This window comes from Macadamia integrifolia, chromosome 3 (genome assembly GCF_013358625.1).
Source record: "Macadamia integrifolia cultivar HAES 741 chromosome 3, SCU_Mint_v3, whole genome shotgun sequence".
Classification (NCBI taxonomy): Eukaryota; Viridiplantae; Streptophyta; class Magnoliopsida; order Proteales; family Proteaceae; genus Macadamia; species Macadamia integrifolia.
Genome location: NC_056559.1, coordinates 9,690,345 through 9,713,683, shown reverse-complemented (window position 1 = coordinate 9,713,683; position 23,339 = coordinate 9,690,345). Strand labels below are relative to the sequence as shown.

The 23,339-nt window shown below is 39.3% G+C and overlaps 1 long non-coding RNA gene across 1 annotated transcript; it reads right to left on the bottom strand.

Annotated features, from left to right (window-relative positions):
- Window positions 1-10,127: 10,127 nt before the first annotated feature.
- LOC122072954 lies at window positions 10,128-22,331 on the bottom strand. The gene is made up of 2 exons (XR_006138615.1): window positions 22,293-22,331; window positions 10,128-10,572 (listed from the first exon to the last, which is right to left on the bottom strand). It is a non-coding gene; the product is annotated as an uncharacterized LOC122072954 (long non-coding RNA).
- Window positions 22,332-23,339: the final 1,008 nt, after the last annotated feature.

Below are 23,339 nucleotides of genomic sequence, written 5' to 3'. Positions count from 1 at the left end.
ACCCGGTTGAGAAAGATCCAACTGTTGTTGGATGGCAGTCATAAATGCTTGCTGTTGCTGAAGCATTTGTTGTTGGAAAGCTTGTTGAGACTGCTGAATTATTGTAGCAACATCTCCCGGTGTAATGACCGGTGGAGGGTCCGGGAGTGCAGTCATAGGTGGGTCCCCGTGTGCCCCACCCTGACCATGGGTCTCTGCAGGTAGTGGAGGTGAGGTATGCCTCACAGAACGGGCCCCTCTGGGATTTTGTGGTCGACCGACCCGACGAGGACCCCGCAAGGTACCTCGGGCATTACTACCGGATCTAGTACGTACCATCGTATCCTTGTACCTGGAACATATCACACACCATATTGGTTAAACACCATAGACTGATTTAGGCACACAATCATATGCCATTACGTGTGGTGTTGTAGTGTATGATAGCCTGTAATTAATCATAGCTCAATTCCAAGATACAGGCAAAGTTCACAACATACATGCTAATGGTCCCACTCGACCATAGCCCATTGATCATAGGACTAATTTCCACCCTAAAACCAATGAAATCACAATAGGAGAAGAGAAGGGAAAAGAGAAAAAAAAAATTTTCAAAATTTTCAATTTTCCCTTCTGCCCAAACCGGTGGGATGAACCGGCGGGTAGGGACCCGCCGGTCTGACCCGCCGGTCCCAGCACCCCAAACCGGCGGGTGTCACCTGCGGGTAGGGACCCGCCGGTCTGACCCGCCGGTCTTGCCCGAGGTTAAAACACGAACAGGGCCAGAAAGGCCCTGTTTCGTCTGTCACTCTCACCCTCTCCTTTCTCTTACTTCCCTTTCCTCTTGGACGATTTTGGGAGTTTACCCGGCGCTTCCACTCGCGAGTCTACTCACCCACTCGACGCTTTAGAGAGGATTCAACTCGTCTTCATCCAAGTAAGTTCTTCTTCTTCTTCGTTTTCCAGAATTTCAAATTGGGTGAATTATTTGAATAGGATTTACTTTTTTTAGACTTTCTTTCTCTATTTTCCACCATAGAAAAGTATTATCATGTGTTTGTGATGATTCCACTGTGCTCATTTGTAGTTTATAGGAATCATCTCACTTTATTTGGAGAAAAACCCAAATTGATGCCCTAGGTTCCCAAATTTGGGGTTTCTTCAATCCTTACTGTTTTGCTCAAATTGACGACTCCTTTGTAATGCATTTCGCTTGTTTTATGCTAGATATGATTTAGATTTCATTGAATCATCCATTATGCTTGCAATCCCCATGTGTTTCCCATGAAAATCCCTATTTTGGCATTGTTTTCCTTGATTTTCATCCATACTTGTACTCATGGAATTCCATAGTCCATTGGGGTATATTCTTGCAATTCCATCATCCCATTGCTATGGCATTTCATTCTAGACCTAGGATTTCAAGCTTTCACTCCATTCTATTCCAATTTGCGCAATGGACTTGAATTTCCCCATTTCATTCATGCCTATTGCTTTTGCTGTCCTTTGCTGTCATTTTACTGTTTTGGCACGTTTCCATGCGTTGCCATCACCATATTTCATGTTATAAGTTTTCTATCCTTCCTAGATCGTTGCCGTTCCCATTTTGCAGAAATTGGGTTTTGGATTTCCCCTTCTTTAATGCTGCTGTCTTTTCTTACTGTACTAACCCAACCTTCTTTACTTATTGTCAGGATGTCTTCACGCACCGGCAGAGGACCATTTTCCTCTGGTGTTCGACGCAAGACCACCGCTTCTAAGCGGAAAAGTGCGGAGACCAGCACTTCAGCTCATCGCACAGGGAGACCTGCACCTGCTCAGTCTGACCCTTCAGACTACGATGAGGAGCACTTCACTAGTGCCGAGGCCGCAGCCAAATGGCCTATCTTCCTGAAGAGGCCAGTGTTGATGGAAAAGACCGTGGTAGTCGAGGACTTCCACAAGGCCCAGCTTCAGGAGAGGTTCTCAGCATTGGGCTGGGACACTATTCTTCAGGTGGACCGACCGTGCTACGATCAGCTCGTCCGTCGGTTTTATTGCAACCTGGAGGTGTCGTATCAGTACGGGGAACTCACTGTCAGCAGCCTGGTGAAGGGAGTGGATATCCAGCTGACGGTAGACACCCTGGCCAGTATTCTGGGCATATCGGCGGCAGGACACCGATACTACAGTCCCCCCAGGAGTAGACCTCAGGGACCGTTCATGAGCATGGAGACACCGGACTTCATCTACGAGACCATATACGGTAGCAGCAGTCGCCCGGAGTCCGAGACATCTTTCTTCCCTGAGGTCCGTCTCTTCGCCCGGCTGATCCAGTTCAACCTGCTCCCCAGGGGAGGTCATCGGAACTAGGTAGGTTTCATGGCGGCTTTTATAGCATTTTGTATTTTTACAGCCGCAGAGGGAGGCAGGGAGCACTTGTGCCTCCCCTATATCATCCTCAGAGCGATGGAGCACCATGCTTCCCACCCAGAGGACGGAGGATTCCCCTACGGCAGGATCCTCACCAGGATCTTCGAGTTCTTCGGGGTGAGTCTGAGCGGAGAGGAGGGGAAGACTCCGGCTGATAGGTTCGATCGGAGCAACCTCTTGAAGATGGGTCTCCATACCCTCATGGATTCACCTCCGAGATCGGGAGCTCGGAGAGGTAGGGGTAAGAGGGCTGCCCCTGTAGAGGATGTCCTCATGGAGGAGGAGTCCAGTGAGGAAACGAGGACTACGTTCCTCAGGACGAGGAGGCAGATTTGATGGGTGGCAGTATCCCTGAGGAGGTGCCTCAGGAGTCGAGAGGTACGGGCCCTAGTTCTTCCAGAGCTGCAGCCCCACCATATGGAGCCCCACCACCTGGGAGTGGTGACTACGACTATGAGGACAGGACAGCCTCCATGCGGGCCTTGCAGGATGGCCAGGTCCAGATACTGAGGCGGCTGGACGAGATTGCCTCCAGGCAGACCACCTTGGAGGATTCCTTCCGTAGGCTGGGTCAGGACTTGGACACTAGGGCCACCGCTATCTCAGCAGACTATGGCCGGCTTCGGAGGGAGGTACAGGTGGTGAACACGAGGTTCGATTACTACGATCACCACTTCAACGTCAACTCCAGGCCTCCAGCGAACGTGGTGATCATCGACGACGATGACGACGCCCAGTGAGGCTTAGCTTGCCCGCCCAGCTGTTTATCCATTTTTCTCTTTTTGTAGACATTGTACCTTTCTTTATTCTCATTCCTTGTAATTGCGATGTAACTTGAATTTCATTTATGGAATGAAATATCTTTGGATATTGGACTATTATAATGTTTTCATATGTGGAGTTCCTGTGTGGTTTTGTGGTGATGTGATTTTTCTATTTGTGCTCTTTGTTATATTATTATCTGTTGTTTATCAGGTTTTGTGTAAAAATTTTTGGAAATCCCACTTTACGCCGTTATGCTGCCGAAATTTCGTCGAGATAGTACTTTATGGGTTATAGTACCCACCTAATTACCCTTTATCTACACTCACGCATGCCATGAATGCCACTTATAATATAACTCCATTTTTATACTTCCTTTCTTTGACTTTTAATCTTTAAAGCTTTTATATTTGCCCAACCCCATTTTCCTATTATAGAATCTACGGGATTCTAATGGTATGCTGTGAGTGGAGCAGAGCATCACGCTCTGATACCACCGTTTGTCACACCCCGTTCACCCTGAACCGGAGCGGTGACCGAGTTAACACCGGTTAACCCAAACCTGCCAGGATCATCAGATACTGTATTCCACCACAGCATACATACACTAACATCAATTCATCAGATCAGCGGAAGACTAAGTTTTACCTGTAAATAATTCCCATATACCTGATACCCAAATGATGATACCATAATTATATACATTTGGGCCCGAAGGCATGATATATACACAAAAAGAATAAAGTTCAAATATCAAGTATATACAGGACTTTATCAAAATCATCAGAGTACACAGCTCGGCTCGATCTCAAGGCTGGAGCTCAGCTCGGCCTCAGAACTGCTGTCCTGCAGCACAGCTCTCACACGCACAGCCTACGTCGTGCTCAAACTCATCAGGGGTCCACCAGTCCTCTTCAGGAAACTCGACTGCGGGACCCACCCCAAGCTCCTCAGATGCATGACCTGCAAAATCATCTAAAAAGGGGTGTACACGTGGAATGAGCTCACTAGCTCAGTAAGTAGAGAGGTGGACCACACACAACAGTCCACACATCACAACACATCATATGCACTACATGCCATGCAAGTCATTTTAAATCACATACACCTAATCAACATTACTAAGTCTTTGATTTTAGTGCTACTACAACCACAGTGCGCGTATACTCCGGGTACGAGCCGCGAACTCCCTCCCGCGATACGCCCATAGGGCTGTTGGAGAAGGCCCATCGTGAGTACTCGGAAAAATAAAGACAATGCCGTCCACCGGCTCTCAACAGAAATGTAAATAAATTAAATGACAGTGCTGACTCCAGCAATTTAAAAGCAGTACGATTGGCCCTCTTGAAATACCACCGGGGTTGCCGGCTGTCCTACATGACTCGCCGGGCGTAATGCCTAACCGCCACAGTGTCCGACAACCGCGACCCCTGCTTCCCCCCAAATGGCAACCCAACACCTTAACCCCTGTTGGGAAGGGTCGTAGCACGGGATGGTGAGAATCCTAATACCGCATGCTCCTATATGTAGTACGACTGCATAGTGCCTCCGTGTCCCATACCACGGGCCACCAATGCATTCGTTTCCAAGCCGACCACGGCATCTAGCCTATCAATGCATTATGCAACATGATGTACACATTCGACATATAACATCCCATTCAATTTGCATTTGAAAAGTAAACATAGCATAAATGCACATCAATGTGTGAAATGACTAATCTATATAGCATATTCATGATGACATGACTAGATTAGATATGGTTATATGAATGCCAAACAAATGCCTTGAAACAAGGCCAAGCGTCCTCTCTCCACTTACGTGTAGCGTACAAGGATTCCCGTTCGGTACGGGTGAGATCCGGAGCGAATCGGGTATGATTTGGTGAACCTAACATAATTGAGAGGGGTTAGTACTTCACCATTTTAGAATCAAAATTAATGAAATCCGACGTCAAAATCGTGTTTAGAACGTCGAAAGAAGGTCCCACGTCCGATTTGGGCTCGATCGGACCTAAAAATCACATTCTGGCCACTCAGGTGGGTCACTCAGGTGGGTTGTCTACCCACCGGTCCTACCCGCCGGTTTGGGACCGGCGGGTATGGACCCGCCGGTAGGACCCGCCGGTCCTACCCGCCGGTTTGGCCAGAACCCCCCTGGTCCTCTCAGGTGGGTGTCTCAGGTGGGTTGTCTACCCACCGGTCCTACCCGCCGGTTTTGGCGGAAAAACCCCAGTTTCTTCTCAACTTCCTCCATTCCTTGGGGACCCAAATAGGGCTTTTCTCAACCCATTCTTCACACCTTTAGAGTCCTATAGGATGGTTCTAGCTTAGATTTAAGTTAGATTCAAGTGAGGGGAACCATCTTACCTTCTTTGCTCAAGAATGACTTCAAACCCTTCAAAAACGCTTCCAACTCACAATGCTCCTTCTACCTTGTCAATATCTCTTCAAATCCTTCAAGATCAACACATAAATCATCTATTAAACCTTAGATTCATCATTTCAAAGGGTGTCTACAAGATCTTAATAAACCATACTCGAATCAAGGGTTTAAAGCGTGGGTATGGTGAATGTTCATAAAACCCAACTTTTCTTACCTCCAACTGTAGATCTCGAGTTGAAGATTACTCTCCCGGCACCGGAATGGCAAGATCGAGCTTCGGCACCACTGAGATCCTCCCTTTCTTCCTCTTCCTTTCTTCTTCCCTTTCTTTTTCTCTCTCCTCTTTACTTTTCTCACCAAACGTACGGGGGTAATAAATGGAAAGAAAAGAAGTCATAAAGCTTTATATACTATTCCTATTTAAGTGAATAGTGATGGATGGGTCACTCAGGTGGGTAGGTGTACCCACCTGTCATACCCACCCGAGAGTCAAAACTTGGGATTTTGACCGGGCTCGGACCTCGGCTCAAACCCCACCCCAGGCATACATTGTAGCCTACATATATATCTTAAAATACAGATATAATACCTGTTTTATCCGTACATAGCCTTATGGTAGGTGCACGTACACGGTTTGGGTGCTCCCGTCTCTTCTGGCACTGGCTCGGACTTGTCGGGCCAGCCAGTGTTTAAGGTCACCCGTGCCATCATAGTCCATAAGGAACCCGCTCTAACCTCCTCTGGCTCGGTTCCTGCATGGTTAAACCGGTTCAACCGCGAAATCAGACCGGGTTTAAGAAGCGGGATATTACAACTACAGACCTTGAATTCTTAGTACGATACCCTCAATTTAGTGTTTATGCATAATACATGTTATCAATAGTTTTTTTTAACAAATTCTTTATGCAAAAGTGTTTAAAAAAATGTTTCCTATCTATTTATGTGTGTATTTTTAGCGTATCTTAGTGTATCTCCGATACGATACGATACCCTCCGATACGTATCTTAATTTTAGCCGACCGATACGACGATCAATACCAATACTTTAATGCTTAGCTGATTTAATGTATAGCAAAATGGTAAAAACTTCTCATTGTCATTTATAAGAACTTTGAGTCAACCAATTAATTACCTCCGCACAATCAGTCTAAACAGTTATATGACTCCTCTTGCCCTTGCTTTTTGTGCTAATAAGCATTCTCAGTTCCTCGACTTCTGTACAAGAATCAACAAATAATTGTCGTATGACGAGAAATAGTTAGTTCAAAGTAATCCACTATAGATAAGGATGAAACACCAACTCAAGAGTTTCTATCCATATGATGATGTAAAAGAGTGGGATTTATCTATCAATATTCTAATAGAATGTTAAAAAACATTTTTTGGATCATTGGTTTACCGGGTGAAATATAAAATGGTTCAATACACGTAGGTAATACAATTGATGTTGGGGGTGTGGAGCCTGGATTTTTTTTTTTTTACATGGCTCGTCCATTACTTGATCCATCAATTAAACAATTTTTTTTGGAAAAGGATAGGCATGGGTAACCTTGGAATTAGGTATGCTGGCTTATATTGTCCGTTGCATTAGGCAAATTAAATCCATTGTTGAGGTTATATAGTATGTACACCGTTATACGTGTACAAAGTATGATACAAAACTTTAAAAAATTAAATATATACTAAGGTGTCAGTTGTAAAGTAGTACATAGTTGACATTTGTTTTGGGAAGTTAACTATTTCTCCTATCCTAGAACATATTACCGTAGAATCTCTCCGTCGAAAAATTATCCTTTGCAGGGAGGATCTTCGACCCATTTCACGCATTGCCCTAGTCCAAATCTGCAAAACTCCCTTCCAATCCCCCAACCTTCTGCCTTCCCTTCCATTTCCATCTCCTTTCGTATTAGGGTTTTAAATTTTTTGAATTAGAGACCAGTGACTCTCTTCCCCTGAGACAATCGACTAGGTACGATCGGCGTCGTGCGACCTCGATAGAGCAACGATCATCTCATATACTAAGGTTATTGAGATGTAGCAGAGTCCATCTCACAACTCTATCCCATTCATGACCAGAGACGCAACAGAGTCTAGGGTTTTTGTTTTCTTCCAGATCCCTCCCAGGGCATCGAGTTGTAGCACTGACCAGTGACCAACTATCACTGTCCTTGACCAGCAATCTAGGGTTTTCGTTTTCCATTTTCCATGTTATAGATCTCACAACTCTCGATCCCAATTTATGGTTTTTGTTTTCCATTTCCCATCTTTTGTTTCTTTCTTCCATCATTACAAGTCTTCTCGGTGATCGATCCCAATCTGCGTGAAGGACGAATCGAGCAGGGAGGTTGAGGTTGGGGTTCTTTCATCTCAGTCTTCACTGAGCAATGACTGAGCAGAGATCAGAGAGACAAGTAACCTTCGATTGAACAGGGAGTAGGGAAATCCCAAATCAACACAGTTACATTCGGTTCACCCCTTCCCCCCCCCCTAACTACCAGTTTTATTCGGTTCTTAATTTCTAGAATTTGAACTCCATCCTTATTCACTAACTTCTTCTTTCAAGACTAAGAAAAGGTAATGTGATTCCAACAATTTGAAAATCGCAAAAGCATGATGATCCAAACGAAACACTTCATTCCTCTCCAAATCTATAATAATTGTATTGGGGCAGTGAACTTTTATAACCTTAATTTCAAGAATTTAGTGTAGATGATGTTGGCTATAATTCTGTTCAAATAATGTTACTCCTCAAGTGGTTGAATAGTTCATTGGAATTATAATTATGTGATGTTCTAATCTGGATTTTTCAAACTATTTTAGATTGTTGGGTGGATCTTTAGCTCAAAATGGAAGAGCACCTGGGAGTTACCCAGGGTATGATGGTTCGAATCCATCAAGATTCTAATTATTTTAGAAAACTAAAGAATGTGCTGTGATTACTAACCTTCACTGAGAAATGTTTTTACTTCACTGAGAAATGTTTTTACTTCATTAAGAAATGTATCCATTCATATAATGATTTTGTCAGTGATGCTTGTTATAATTTATATGACCATGTACTTAACTAGCTTCTTCTTTTTTATTGTACTGGTTCTTAATAAAGTACGAGATACATCTGGTTCATGCTGTTTGAGAATGTAGAACCTGGTTTGCAGGAAAAAAAATAAAAGGAAGTGTGTTCTTTTCTCCATCGTGAATCACCTTACGATCGAATTGCCATGGTTGCCCAAGCAAGAGGTGATAGGCATCCATTGGTACGACATCGCACCAAATTGCATCCTTGTAGGATTTTCCAATGGAGAAAGTGACCAAGCATCTCTTGTCGACTAGCACCTCATTTCCTTTCAAAAACCACGAAATTTTGGTTGGGTGTGGATGCTTCTCTAACTTCAGTTTGAATTTATCGACCATCTCTAGTGATTCCATATTTTCACAACTTCCTCCAAAAATGATGACATTGCAGAATTTTCCACCTGCAGTGCACCGTGTTCTGAAATAAAAGGAAGTGTTGAACCTAAAAGCTATGAATTGCCATTTTTTAAAGAAGAATCTTGCCACTTTATTTTTGTTTGAAATCCAACAGTGAGAGTTATGTGATCATAAGAGTAGGTCATTAAAGAGGTACATGTGTATGTTCGTTTCACTGCAGAAAATGAAGCCAAAATGACTCTACAAAAGATATAGTCAGGTAAAAACATGCGGATGTTGAAGCATTTGGTAACAAGAAATACACTCAGTACTACTTTTTTGGAAAGTTGGTTTTAAGTTGCTGGATGATGGAAGTATTTGGTAACAAGAAATACCCTCAAGCCTCAATCAAGAGGACCGCCCCTCTTCAAAAGACCCTTTTGGACAAAACTATATACTTCCTACCTCATCCCAAAAATCAGTACTTTTTTTTATGTAGCACTGCCTGTAGCTCCAAATGCTCATGCTTCCCTTTGCACTTGATATCTTTGCAGGTAAAACCTCTAGTAGTTCCCATTCAAATCTGATTGTACCCAAGATTTCAACTGCTTAAAGACAAGTAAGAGCATTGATAATGGGTTGTTTGTGTGAACTTCTAGTGTTTTTAAGGTATAGTGTGATAGCATTGTTAATATGGGATGTAATGAAGCTTTAACTAGTATTGCAGAGAATAGAAAACATCATCTATGGTGTTACACATGTTCAGAAGAAATTGAAATAAGTTTCTTGATCATTTTCAGTGTTCTATTTCAAAGACCCTCTTAAGCTAAGGATGATTGATCTTATATCTGTTGAGAAGTCCTTTATCCTCCACAACTTTAAAAAAAAAAAATGAGTTTTTTTTTGCAAAGGCGATGGATGTTAATCTGATATCATTGAAAAGAACTGTGTCCTATGTTGCTAGAATTATCCAACAAAAAATGAATTTTATTGCTGAAAGTAATGTGTGAGGACATCGGTTTCAAAGAACTTTTAAAGCAAAGCTGATGCTTAATTTGATGTTGCTGAGAAGAGCTATATCATCAGTTGCTACCTATGTCATTTGCTGCTAGACATAGGACAGAACAATCCTTTGTCAAAATTACATGAATCTGAATTTAGATGAAACTCAAACCAAAAAATAAAAGAAAAAAAAATTGATATTTCACCATACTTGAACAATTAAGCTAGTACATCCATTACAGAAATAGTCATTATAAGATACCACTACAGAAAGCTCCATCTCTATACTTGAGCCTAAAAAATTATAGAAAGCTCCATTTCTATATTTGAGCCTCAAGAGATAAATAGAATTTGGTTAACAGAAAGTCTACCAATCTACTGAAAATCCCAGGCCTATTTTCTACTACCTCACCAAACTCAAACCCATTAAAGAACCTTCTAGTCCATTAAAACATTTACAAAATAGGAGAAATAACCCAATATTAGAACAGAAAAAAATTTCGAATTCTTCAGCTAGGCCTGACATGAATAGCCACCTATGCTAACCAAGAAAATCCACTAGCCGCTTTCATGCCCCCTTTCAATGGCCTCCCAACTCATGGAGAAGGATTTCCATGGCCTACCCTGCAAACCATTTACAACAAAGATCATTGCATAAAAATTTTATCAACAACTAAAAGTAAAGAGGCCCGAAAGGTCAAAATAAAAAACCTCCAAGCTACTTGAATATCTTCTCAGCTAAATTGACATATGTGCAAAGAGATGGCTCAACAAAGTTTGGGAATGAAAATTGGATCCTCCTAGCTAGTTTTATGCCAAAGCATTGGTGCCTAGGTTAACAAATGATGAGTCCTTAGAAAAAGTTGAACAGAGAAAACAGGATTCATGTGACTGACCTCGTTTAGTTGGGACAAGGCTTTATTGAGTTGAGTAGAGTTGTATTGTACAATAATGTGTATTTTCATCCTAAAACTATGATGGGGCATGCACATACCCACACATGAAAATGGACATGAACATATACGTCCCATGCAAACAAATGATTAAATGTATGCACACACACACATGCATATGTACACAACAGGATCAAAAACACAAAGACACAAATATACATGCATATCCAAATAGACAAGTACCTAACCACCCATTAACACATGTAAGGCAATTTTCTAGGTCAGCATTTGCATGAAGAAGCCCTTCCATTTGAACCGGTATGTAGAGAAGGAAAAAAGAACAAAACTGAATCCCTTGGCTAGTAATAATTGCAATTTATTGTAGTTTCACATGGCATTGATTTGCATTTTAACAATAACAGATGCCCATCCCACCCAAAAGAAGAAATATAATAATAAAACGGAAGTCCAAATGTCAATAGATCTCATAATTTGGAAACGAAACTGCATAATCTACAGATAACAGATAGAAAGAGCATTAATTACAACAGATACCTGATACAAGGTATATCAGGTCTGCATGTGTAATCTTTGGATGTTTTGCCTTCTTTTTGTTTGGCCTAAAAAACGAAAAAGAAAAAAAGGAGTTTCCTTCTCTTCGTCTCTTCCCCTCTTCCTCTCTCTCTCTCAGCTTTTTCGACGGTGACCATAGATGATCCCTGCAGAGGTTAAGAGAAGATTTTTCTTCACTATTCTCTTCCTCTCTTCCCCTCTTCCTATCTCCCACCTCTCCCACGGTGACTATAGATTATAGCAGCGAACCTTCACTCTTCTCTTCCTCTCTCCTTCCCTGAATTGAGTACTGATGCACGTTGGAGCAATCAAAGGGCTGAAAGGGACGTTGCAGAGAGTATACATTTTTCAGAGTAATGTATTTGAATTTATCAAGACAAATAGTACAGTATTGCCAGTGTATTTTAACATATTGAGTTACTTTTCTCTTATAAAGTAAGATGCAAATCGGATTGGAATTAAATTGATCAAATCCAATGGCTAATATCCTGCTAGCATTCCTAATTCCTAGGTACTATGCTAGCATACCTATTCCTCTCCCTTTTTTTTTTTTTTTTTTTTTTTTTTTTTTTTTTATTTTTTTTATAGTAAACACAACTTCATTCAAATTAAAAGGAAAGAAAATATAAGATTTGGATACGAAGTAGCCAAACCCAGGGGGAAAGAAAAGACGTGTTAAACAGGGTATCGGACAAACTAAGGTTCAAAGACTAAAGAATGACATATGGTCTTGTCATACATATCATTGATAAGACCAGTTAGTGTATGGAATGGGCAAAAGCCAATAACCCTAGAAAAAAATCTGGGAGCCTAGCTAGCAGAGTTCTTTTATTCATATCATTTGTGAAGTATAAAATTAGAAATCAAACTTCCAACTTTTGCCTATAAAAGAGTTCTCTAGTTCCTTGGGATTCGGCTCGTTTGTGCTATAGATCGTGTAACACATACTAGATGGTTGACACGTGGTTATATTGAAATGAAGGTGACGATTCCGAGGGAAGAGTGATGTGTTTAGTACTTGTGTTGTAGCATGTGTTTTGAAGGAAATCAAAAGACTAGAAGGAATCGCTGAGAGGAACCAAATGGATCCTTCTCCCTGCGATTCTTTTCCGCCGGCAATATCTCAGGCGATTCTTCTCCACTGGTGATATCGCAAGAAGACTTATTCAATCCCTCCATCTCATATAAGTTTGGTTTTCTAAATTGTCTTCCCTGTGATTGCTATGTTGTTAGAATCATGTTCTAGTTTAATTTTTAGGTTAGTTATAGTTCCATTTTTGGGGTTAATCATTAATTTAACTCTGCTGATTCTTGCTATCTATTTGACTAACTAATTGCAAGATTCAGATTTTGTTTATCTCTCAGTTTTCCAATCGATTTAGGAAACCTTCTCCAACTATTATTCTTCTAACTCTAATCTTTGATTTTTGAGATTAGGCATCTTAAAAGATCTTTTTCGCTTTTTAGCATTTATATTCATTTCTAGATATCCTCTGGTTGTGAAGTTTGCTTTCAATAGCTCTAATGGCTTTGTTTGGTTCAATATATATCTTCCTAGATTGTACGAGGAAGAAGAATCAATCTGTGTACATTGTTTGGTTTTCAGTAAAGGAAAAGAATCGCAGGGAGAAAAATCCATTTAGTTCCTCTCTATGATTCCTCCCTCTTAAGTATTCTTTTGATTTCCTTCAAAATACACGCTGCAACACATGTACTAAACGTGTCCCTCCTCCCTTGGAATTGTCACCGTTCATTTCAATTTAACCACATGTCAACCATCTAGTATGTGCTACACGATCTGTAGCACAAAAGTGTGCTACAGACGAGCCGAATCCAGTTCCTTGACATACTTATCAAGACAATCTCTTGATCACCAAATGCCCACAAATGGCTTGAAAAGCCTTGGAATGAGTTTGTGATTCTTTATAATTTGGTGTCCTTTTTTATCCAAAAAAAAGAAAAAGAAAAAAGAAAAAAATTAATAATAACAAAAAATTGGTTTGCTTGTTTAGTTCAATTACACCCCCTCTTCTGTGATTTGCCATAATTACATATAGATCTGAACATTTTTAGAGATTATGCTCCCTCCCTAGCTATGACGGTGTTGGTATGCTTAGTATGCTGTTAGTTTTAAACCTAAACATAACCCTTAGGCGTGGTGATTGAGAGAGCAGTGAGATATCGATTCTTCATCTTCCTGCAAATCTCAGCAATCTCAGGAGGAAAGGAAGCCTAATATCTCTAGTGTAGTTGTGTGCTGTCCGACGAAATTCACCGACATCTCTTTCTTCCCTTCGAGCATTGCAAAGCAAAAGGCAGAAGGGGCAATAATAGCTTTGAACACCATTTGCTATCAAAAAATAGGTTTCTTGTGATAACCCTTGGTCTTCAACATCAGCATCACCTCCAACAGCACGAGGAGCATATATGAATCAGTTAGGGTTCTTGCAGAGCACAATATCTTCTCAAGTCAAGAATTTCTAGGGTTCTTTTTTTTTTTTTTTGGGGGGGGGGGGGGATTTGCAGGTTAATCACGTTTTCTTTTGAGTTTCTGTTTGTAACTCTCAGATCTGATAAGTTCCTTGTGCCCTTTCAATCAGCAAAAGTGCTTATTGATGGCCGAGCTCCTCTGCTTCTCCTTTTTCCCTAGAACTTATTACTTGATCATATCTTCAATTCTTGTATTCTCTTTTTTTTTTTTTTTAGCTCAAAAGAGCAAACAGTACTGAAGATAATCAGGGAAGGTTGCCTTCCCTTTTTTATTTTAGTCCAAGGGTATATAAGTAAATTCACCAATAAAGCAGGTTCAGGGGAGAAGGCATAATTGTCCCTTCCTTTTTATTTATTTATTTATTTTTTTCGATTCTTCCAATCAGCATTTATACCTCGCTATCGTTGATTATTTGAAAAAGAAAAAAAAAAAATTGTGTTGTTTTCCTTTACATGTAAAATTTACTAGCTTAAAAAAAAATAATAATAACAAAATAAAATAAAATAGTTGTATAGTTAAATATATAGGACAAAGTTTTCTTGCACTTGTGGGCATCTGATATGACCCCACCCCCTCCACTCTCCTCCTCTCCCCTCCCCTGTCTACTTGAGGCCTGGGGTGAATAGATTCTTGTTTATGTACATTGGGAAAAACTCTATCCAAATATAAATGTCACATAATTTAGCACCAAGTTTGACTTACAATTATCATAATACATGCCTCACTAATCTATCCATCAGTTTCCTACTTGTCATGAGATTGGGAGCCCACTATGGCCGAGGAAGGTGGGGCCGAGGGAGGTGGAGGATGAAGAGAAATGGGTGTTCGACCATTCAATGGGGATAGGGGAGTCGATCACTTGAGCTCCCTAAACTTAAACCAAGCTCATTGATACGTCACTCCACTGTGGTATAAGTGCTTCCCCACCATCTGTCATTTATCAAGAAGAACTTTCAAAAAAAACGAAAAAAAAAAAAGAAATTATCAAGAGGAATAATATGGACCGACTATAAAATTCATCCCATTTATTTTAAATTTTGCTGTGCTTCTTGAGACTTGGAAGGTTCTATTAAAAAACTGAGCTAACAACTTAGGTCAACTTTAATTAATGTAAATCGAATGGATTTTACTATCACACGAATATTTCGAGTTTAAAGATGTTCAACGAATAGCTTTCTTGATTATTTAATTGTCTTCCTCATCCTAACTTCTGTCTTTTTAGACATATTATATTTGCAAGTGACATCATATACCTTTAACAATTGTACCTTCTGATTCTACAAGAGTGCTGAAAATGGGTTCCAAATTATAAAGGTAGAGTTCATATTTTTACAGAAGAATAATGGTTATTTCACATAAATGATTAAATGGACTAATGTACCCAAATTGATCGTATTAAGATTATGGCAAAGAATCGTTATCTAGTCGCGTGACCCTTGTGTTAGTAGGGAGTAATGAGAGTGCACACAGGGGTAGCAACATGAATAGAATTTTTATTTTTATTTTTTAAGGGTAAGATGGTAATTTCATGCACTCTTGTGTTGACGTAGAGACCACACAATCAGACAACTTTCTTTTTCCCTAAGAATATTTATGCTCAATCTATCTACATTCTTTGATTGCACCATCATTAATAGATTACCTGGTATCACAGACTTTTAACTTATAGTGTATGAAAAACCTATCAAAGTGATTGCACATATGTATGTGCAATGCAACATTAATTTACAATGTAGCTAACAACAACTGTCTAGGTAGTTGGTGAGTTGTGGTATGCAAAAATCCCATGCTCACCAGGAGGTCTCAAGTTTGAGTTTTCTCGTTGTTATCTACTTCCCTCCCCACCTATCAAAAAAAAAAAAAAAAAAATTTACAATGTAGCACTTCGGCTCTTATGATGAGTGTGAGGAGGTATCGAGAGGATATTTTGGAGAATAAACTAAAACCATATAGGGATTGTGAACCTTATGTTGGTGGACGAATTGTTTTAATACATAATGATTGTTAAAAAACAACAGTCCATGAATTATTTTTAGCCATAGTAGGTCAGAGTAGAGCCCGGTTCAAACTAAGCTGAGCTTTGGGTTGAGCCCAACCTGGCCTGGCCAGACCCATACACATCATATCACACTATGAGGAAAAAATTTTCCTGCACCGTTGATGAAGGGATAGTAGCATAAAAATCATCTACTGCACTACACTGGTGTAGTGAGGATTTGGACGGCTAAGAGCATCTTGGGGTGTGTGCCCAGTGCTCCCAGTCATCCGATGCTCACTGTACTAGTGTAGTGACTACAAAAAATGTGGACTAGGGATAGTATTCCCATCTAGGGTCATAAATGTTCTACCCCTATTAACCCTCAATTCCGAATAAAAGCTTCGATTGATTTGAGGTTTGTGTAGAGAGAGAGAACAAGAACTAACAACGTGGTTCGAGATTGAACTCACCGGCCGCCGCCAAAGAATCAGTGAGTGTCGTATTCCTACCATAGTTGGAAACCGGTTTTGGCTAAGGTGAAAGCCACTAGAATCGAGTCTTTTATCGGACTCTCTCTCTTTCTTTCTTTCTCTCTCTCCTATTCTGGCTCTCGCTCGCAGTGTTCTTGTTGTTACTAGCTACTTACTTGCTTAAACTCCGGCGAAAAACAAAACTAAAAGCTCAATGGATGAGATAGAGCACAAGTACGTTGATTTAAGAGGGCTCAAGCTTCACGTCGCTGATATCGGAAGTGGTCTGATATCCTTCAACTTATTACTTGATCATTTCTTCAATTCTCGTGTTCTGTTATTTATTGATAATTTTTTCAATTCTTGTGTTCTCTTACTTTTTATCGCAAAAGAGAAAAGGCTGAGGACAATCAAGGAAAGTTGTCTTCTCTCTTTTGTTTTAGTCAAAAGGCGTATAGGTAAGTTCATCTATAAAGAAAGGTATTTTGGACATTAATTGATTTGATATTAGGTGATGTGGTCACTTAACAGGTCCAATTTAATGGCCACCAATGGATTGAACTTATTTGTGAGAATCTCAAAAATACAAGGGAGGGGGCGTAATTTCTGAAAACATTATGATCTATATATAATTATAGCAAAGTACAAACGAGAATTGTCCAATTTTTTTTTGTTTTTTCGGTCTCCCAATCAACATTTGTACCTCCATACGGTTGATTATTTGAGAGAGAAAAAAATATATTATGTCATTTTCTTTTGCATGTAAAATTTAGTTGTTTTAAATAAAAGAAAAAAAAAGTTGAAGAGCTAAATATAAAAGACAAAGTTAAAAAAAAAAAAATAGTTGAAGAGCTAAATATAAAAGACAGTTTTCCTACACCAGTGGCTGAACGAGGTGAAGGCCTCTAATGTGATATTTCTTGAGACTTCGAAGGTTCTATTAAAAAACTAAGCTAAAAACCTAAGGCTCCGTTTGGTATCATTCTAAAAAAACATTTTTGGAGTTTTTTCGTTCTATTGGAATGAAAAAACGGAATAAAGTGTTTGGTGCACTTATAGGCTGTTTCTGCTTTTTTGGAATAAAAAGTGAAAGAAAGAAAAAAAAAAAAAAAACTGAAAAAACAAGATTGAATTGGAGTTCTATCTTCCCAATTTCTTTCCATTTTACTAAAAAACGAATTATCGTTCTCGATAAAAATTTGAAATTTTGAAACACCATTTTTTCGTTTAAAAACAACATTTTGACACAGAAGCTGAAATTTTCGTTTTTGACATGAAACCGTTTTTGGAACAGAAAAGATACCAAATGGAGTCTAAGTCAAAATTAACCGTGTAAATCAAATGGATTTTACTATTGCATGAATATTTTGAGTTTAAAGGTGTTCAATAAATAGCTTTCTTGATTATTTTATTGTCTTCCTCTTCCTATATTGTGTCTTTTTAGACATATTATATTTGCAAGTGATATACCTTCCACAATTGTACTTTGTGATGTACATGACTGCTTAAAATGGGTTCCAAATTACAAAGGTAGAGTTCATATTCTTATAAAAGAATAATGGTCGTCTCACATAGATCATTGATTGGGCTGATTTACCCAAATGGATCGATCAATCAGTATTAAGATTATAGCAAGAGACCGTTGTCTGGTCATATAACCTTGTACCAGCAAGGGGCAATGAGTATGCACACAGGGGAGTCAACATGAATGTAATTTTTTTTAGGGGCAAGGTGATAATTTCGTACCCTTGTATTTTGGCACAAGGGCACGCAACCAAACATCTTTTTCTTTTCCCAAAGAATATTTATGCTCAATCTATTCTTTGATTGCACCATCATTAATAGATTACCTGGTATCATAGACTTTTAACTTGTAGTGTATGAAAAACCTTTCAAAGTGATTACACATATATATGTATGTGCAATGCAACACTAATTTACAATGTAGGTAGCAATTAAGATATAATATATATATATATATATATATTACTTCTAAAATATATTAAAATTTAATTCCAAATATTCAAAATATTTTGATAAAATAAAGGACCTAAGGGCACGGTGAATGGATTCAACACTTCAGATGAGCGGGAAGGGGTATCAAGAGGACACTTTAGAAAAAAATACTAAAACCATATAGAGGTTTGTGAACCCTAGGTTAGTGGCTGAACTGTAAGTGCCCTCTATAGATGGATGAAAACTTTCTCCTAAAATTAATAACATAACCAGTAATATAATACTCAAATAGTGAAAGAGATTGCACAAGGATTGTTTTGGCTAAGTTTTTGAATGATTTCCATTGATGTATGACTGAATATATGTAGATATTTTACAGGTACAACTGGGAGATTGAATCCCACTTAAAAAGGTAATTAAATAAAATTACAACTATAAGAGATAACATTGGTGATAAGATCATCATATTTGAATTTTAAAATTCAAATAAGAAGATTTGGATGAGGTGGATCTTTATCTCCTTCTGATTTGGTGGGTTGGTTATCATCCTCCCTCAAGCTGAGTAGTACTGGACGTAAGCGAAGCTTGTCTTGAAGAAAACAAATTCGAGGAGAGCTGAGTTTTTTTTGTGAAAATATCAACAATCTGATCTTTACTTGAAATGTAACAAATGTTCAGTATTTTCCTGCCTACCAACTCACGGATGATGGGATAATCAATGGCTACATGTTTTGTTTTTGCATGAAATACCGGGTTGAACGAAAGGGAGATAGCAGAAATATTATCACACCAAATAGTTGTGATTTTGGTGGGGGGGAAGTGCAGCTCGCAGAAGAGGGAGCATAGCCAGACAACCTCGATAGCCGTTTTAGCTAAGCAATGATATTCATCTTCAGAAGAAGATCACGCAACCGTTGGTTGTTTCTTAGCACTCCATGAAATAGGATTGGAGCCAAGAATTACGCAAAAACCACCTGTAGACCGTTGATCAATTGGGCATTCAGCCCAATCGGCATCACAATAGGCTATGAGGTGGAGCGGGCCCGGTTGGAGATGGATACCAGTAGTTATGGTTCCTTTTAGAAAACGAAGAATATGTTTTTGAATGATTTCGATTGATGTATGATTAAGTATATATAGATATTTTTCAGGTACAGCTAGGAGATTGAATCCCATTTAATAAGGTAATTAAATAAAATTACAAATGTAAAAGATAACATTGGTGATATGATTATCATATTTGAATTTTAGAATTCAAATGAGAAGATTTGGATGAGGTGGATCCTTATCTCCTTCTAATTTGGTGGGTCGATTATTGAATAGATCATTAATTTTTCCAGTTATATAATTGTTGTTAACACAAAACAACAGACCATGAATTATTAATTACTAACAACTAAAGAAATTAATACAAATGCCCATGCTTAACATGGCTCATTAGTTCTTGAACAACTAGAATTAATACAACAGCAATCTCCTCTGAGGCAAAGATGAATGTTTGTTGAACAACGTGAATAACAATGCCCACAAAAAATGAAGTCATCCCAACTACTAATTTGGTTAAAATGTTCTTATCTACACCTAACTCAAATGAGTTCATGGCTGGTTCCCTTTCTCATTTTGTGCATTCAATTGCCACTCTCAACCCTTTCCTCCTATTCACTTATGATTCCTACCCATTTTCCACCATATTAATACTCATTATCAAGATAACTACAATTTATTACCACAACTATTTGCCCTTGCAATTACTTACAGCTGCCATTCTATTAAAATTACTACCATTCATTTTCATCACAATCATTAGCTATAGTTGGAGTGATTGTGACCAAGGCTGATGCCACCCTTCATTCACGAGGAATATTCAACTCAAAAGAGTTTTCCACATAGAAAATTGAATTTAAAAAAAAAAAAAAAGATGAGGCAAAACAAAGGTTCGACGGTCAAAAATACAAAGGGAAATCATAAATGGTAGGCAGGACCATAGGACATATGGTTTGACAATAACTTGAAACTGTCCACCGACTTTGATATATTTTCCTATCAATGGAGAGCTGTGTACTGTACTTAAGGGAACCCAGATCCTCTTCAGCACGCCAGTGTGCATCAAATGGCTGAGAGTACTTGAGGGTGAGTGCCCAAGTGCTATCAACAGTCCGATGAGCGATAGACATACTGGCACACCAGAGAGGATCCAGACTAGTACTACGAATGCAAGTTTGACCCGGTAATCATGAGCCATAAGCCCACCATAAAAAATTTAAGGCTTAGACTAAGCTTTTTAGCCATGGTGGGTTAGAGCAGAGATTTCTAAGCCCAGTTCAAGCTAAGCTGTGCTTTGGGTTGAGCCCAACCTGGCCTGGTCAGACCCTTATACATCATATCACACTAAAAGGAAAAATTTTTCCTGCACCCTTGATGAAGGGATAGTAGCATAAAAATCCTCTACTGCACTGCACTGGTGCAGTGAGGATCTGGATTGTTGAGAGCACCTTGGGGTGTTTTCCTAGGTGCTCCCAGTCATCCGATGCTCACTGCAGTGCAGTGACTGCAAAAAATGTGGACTAGGGATAGTATTCCCATCTAGGGTCATAAATGTTCTACCCTTATTAACCCTCAATTCCGAACAAAAGCTTCGATTGATCTGAGGTTTGTGCAGAGAGAGAGAATAGGAACTAACAACGATGGTTCGAGATTGAGCTCACCAGCCGCCCCCAAAGAATGAGTGAGTGTCGTATTCCTGCCATAGTTGGAAACCGATTTTGGCTAAGGCAAGAGCCACTCGAGTCGAGTCTTTTACTGGACTCTCCCTTTCTTTCTCTCTCCTATTCTGGCTTTCGCTCATGGTGGTATTTCACGGAATTGTATGAGATTGGAATTGCAGACGATTTTTTTCCCTTTCAATGGCCTCCCAACTCATGGAGAAGGATTTCCATGACCTACCCTGCAAACCATTTACAACAAAGATCATTGCATAAAAATTTTTAAACCAAAGGAACATTATGAATTCAAGAACCTGAGTTGAAAGCAGAATAGAACATCATTATAGCCAACTTTCATAACTGTTCAACTATTCAACATTTAAAATTGCAGCAGTTATGTGACAAAGCACATGGTTACAACTACTAATAAGCTCATTTCAGATATTTTGTATCAACTTCTGCAGCCAATGGCTTATAAATCATACAAGTCAAATTTTATCAACAACTAAAAGGAAAGAGGCCCGAAAGGTGAAAATCAAAACCCTCCAAGCTACTGGAATATCTTCTCAGCTAAATTGACATATGTGCAAAGAGATGGCTCAACAAAGTTTGGGAATGAAAATTGGATCCTCCTAGCTAGTTTTATGCCAAAGCATTGGTGCCTAGGCTAACAAATGATAAGTCCTTAGAAAAAGTTGAACAGAGAAAACAGGATTCATGTGACTGACCTCGTTTAGTTGGGACAAGGCTTTATTGAGTTGAGTAGAGTTGTATTGTACAATAATGTGTATTTTCATCCTAAAACTATGATGAGGCATGCACATACCCACACATGAAAATGGACACGAACATACACGTTCCCATGCAAACAAATGATTAAATGTATGCACACACACACATGCATATGTACACAACAGGATCAAAAACACAAAGACACAAATGTACATGCATATCCAAATAGACAAGTACCCAACCACCCATTAACACATGTAAGGCAATTTTCTAGGTCAGCATTTGCATGAAGAAGCCCTTCCACTTGAACCGGTATGTAGAGAAGTAAAAAAGAACAAAACTGAATCCCTTGGCTAGTAATAATTGCAATTTATTGTAGTTTCACGTAGCATTGATTTGCATTTTAACAATAACAGATGCCTATCCCACCCAAAAGAAGAAATATAATAATAAAATGGAAGGCTAAGTGTCAATAGATCTCATAATTGGGAAACGAAACTGCATAATCTACAGATAACAGATAGAAAGAGCATTAATTACAACAGATACCTGATAAAGGTCTGCATATGTAATCTTTGGATGTTTTGCCCTCACTTCGTGTGGCCTAAAAACAGAAAAAGAAAAAAAGGAATTTCCTTCTCTTGGTATCTTCCCCTCTTCCTCTCTCTCTTAGCTTTCTCGGCAACGACCATAGATGATCCCTGTTGAGATCAAGAGAAGATTTTTCTTCACTATTCTCTTCCTCTCTTCCCCTCTTCCTCTCTCCCAGTTTCCCTGACGGCGACCATAGATCTTCACTTTTCTCTTCCTCTCTTCCCCTCTTCCTATCTCCCACCTCTCCCAGCGGTGACTATAGATTATAGCAGCGAACCTTCACTCTTCTCTTCCTCTCTTCCTCTCTTCCCCTCTTCCTCTCTCCTTCCTTGACTTGAGTACTGATGCACGTTGGAGCAATCAAATGGCTGAAAGGGACGTTGCAGAGAGTATACCTTTTTTAGAGTAATGTATTTGAATTTATCAAGACAAATAGTACAGTATTGCCAGTGTATTTTAACATATTGAGTTACTTTTCTCTTATAAAGTAAGATGCAAATCTAAGGATTGGAATTAAATTGATCAAATCCAATGCCTAATATCCTGCTAGCATTCCTAATTCCTAGGTACTATGCTAGCATACCTATTCCTCTCCCATTTTTTTTTTCTTTATATAGTAAACATAACTTCATTCAAATTAAAAAGAAGGAAAATATAAGGTTTGGATACGAAGTAGCCAAACCTAGGGCGAAAGAAAAGATGTGTTAAATAGGGTATCGAACAAACTAAGGTTCAGAGACTAAAAAATGACATATGGTCTTGTCATACATAACATTGATAAGACCAGTTATTGTATGGAATGGGCAAAAGCCAATAACCCTAGAAAAAATCTGGGAGCCTAGCTAGCAGAGTTCTTTTATTCATATCATTTGTGAAGTGTAAAATTAGAAATCAAACTTCCAACTTTTGTCTATAAAAGAGTTCTCTAGTTCCTTGGGATTCGGCTCATTTGTGCTACAGATCGTGTAGCACATACTTAGATGGTTGACACTTGGTTATATT